This window comes from Gracilinanus agilis, chromosome 5 (genome assembly GCF_016433145.1).
Source record: "Gracilinanus agilis isolate LMUSP501 chromosome 5, AgileGrace, whole genome shotgun sequence".
Classification (NCBI taxonomy): domain Eukaryota; kingdom Metazoa; phylum Chordata; class Mammalia; order Didelphimorphia; family Didelphidae; genus Gracilinanus; species Gracilinanus agilis.
In genome coordinates, this window is record NC_058134.1 from 300116858 (window position 1) to 300118897 (window position 2040).

Genomic DNA, 2040 nt, shown 5'->3' on the forward strand with positions numbered 1-2040 from the left:
TTAAAGTGCTTGAGGCTGTATTTGAATTCAGGTCTTCTTGACTTGAAGTTTTGTGCTCTCTCCACTATGCTACCTAACTGGCACCTAATAGAGATGGTGCAGGGGGATCCAACAGCATGAGTAAATGCCCAGAGGTCAGAAAAGGGGCTAGAGGTGGCTCAGTGGACAGAGATCTGGGCCCGGAGTTGGGGTGTTCTGAGTTCAAATTTGGTCTCAGATACTTCCTAGCCGTGTGACCCTAGGTAAGTCACTTAACTACTATTGCCTAGCCCCTACGAGTCTTCTGCTTTTTTTTTTTTAATTAAAACCCTTACCTTCCATCTTGGAGTCAATACTACGTATTGGCTCCAAGGCAGAAGAGTGGTGGGGGGTAGGCAATGGGGGTCAAATGGCTTGCCCAGGGTCACATAGCTGGGAAGTGTCTGAGGCCAAATTTGAACCCAAGGCCTCCTGTCTCTAGGCCTGACTCTCAATCCACTGAGCCACCCAGGTGCCCCTCAGTCTTATGCTTTAGAACTGATACTTGCATTGATTCTAAGACAGAAGGTAAGAGTTTTAAAAAAAAAAAGATGGGAGAGAAGAGGTCATACTTTGCCTAGCTCATCTGGCACACAGAATCTGGGAAGCATACTGGAGTGAATAAATCTGGGAAGGTCAATTGGAACCACGTTATGGAGTCAGACTGAGGGACTTTACATACCCAGGAGCAAATCCACCCTTGGCCTTTGAGCAGAGGAGTGATAGGATCAGAGGTGCAACTCAAGAACACTGCTTTGGGAGAGCTTGAGAAAAAATATGGCACACTTCACAAATTTGCATGTCATCCTTGAGCAGGGGCCGTGCTAATCTTCTCTGTATCATCCCAATTTTAGCATACATGTTGCCAAAGCATACTGCAGATGCCAGGAGCCCAAGAGCTGTGCTTATAGCAGGCTGAAGAACTGTAAGAAATGGTGCCTGCTGAGCGCCCTTCTCAGAGCACACTTGTAGATGACAGAGCTATGTGGGTTCCTAATGAACAGCTGGTCACTGGTGGCTCATTCTGTCTATTTGCTGTTTAAGCCTGTGTAGAATTTTTTTCTCCATTGAGCTTTGTGAATTGTGTGCTTGCAAGGGAGGCTAGTGACAACTAGATGGCATCATGTAGCAGAGTCCCCAAATGTCTTGATGTGGGCAACAGCCTAAGAGAAATCCTCCCTTGTGTTCTGTTCTTGCAGGTAAGATAGAGATGAAGTCCTCCTGACAGCACTGTTTGACTGGTCAAACTCAAAGAGAGTCATTAATGGTGTGATTAATGACTTGGGAGGGAGGTCTCTAATGAAGTACCACAGAGATCTATCCCCATGATCCCATACTACTTAACATTGCTTTTTATTGTCTTGAGGGAAAGAGCAGAAGTCACGCTGCTTCTCAGATTGGCAGGTGACACCAAACCAGTAAAGAAACTGAACACAGAATCTGAATCCAAGAAGACCATAACCAGCCCAAACCTTGGTCCAAATCCCCTGAAGACAAATTTCCTGGGAATAAATGTAAAATCTTTCCCAATTAAGCTAAAAAATCAACGTTAAAAGTGGTCAGTCACCAATCCCTTTCTCCTTTGAGTTGGGAGACCCTGGTTATGGGCTGGGCTCTGCCCCTACCCCCTGAGGGGACCTTAAGAAAGTCCTCTGGTGTCTCTGGACCTGTTTTCTTAACTGCCATGTGATGGGGTTAGTCTAGTTAGGCCAGTGCTAGGCTTGGGTCCATTCTCAAGGAGCTTGTCTAGCATTCTCTTGGGGACCTTGAGAGTCCCTTCCAACTCTCTCCTCTGAGTCTGCTTTTGGTCATAGGAAGAGTGGCCACTCCCAGCCTCTACCATAACTCCACTCCCACATGGGCAATGTTAATTCTTTTTCTCTCAAGGCCCTAAAATGATCTCAGAGTCAGTTGCCTCAGGGACCAAGGCTAGAGTGCAGAAAGGGTCAGAGCTCTCCCTCTGGCTGCTGACCAGCAGCCCCACAGGTCCAGTCACACTGGCCCTCAGCAATAGAATCAAAG

At 47.0% G+C, this 2040-nt stretch overlaps 1 non-coding gene across 1 annotated transcript; it reads right to left on the reverse strand.

The window, feature by feature from the left end:
• Positions 1-789: 789 nt before the first annotated feature.
• On the reverse strand, positions 790-892 carry LOC123250858. Its single transcript, XR_006506474.1, has one exon. It is a non-coding gene; the product is annotated as a U6 spliceosomal RNA (small nuclear RNA).
• Positions 893-2040: the final 1148 nt, after the last annotated feature.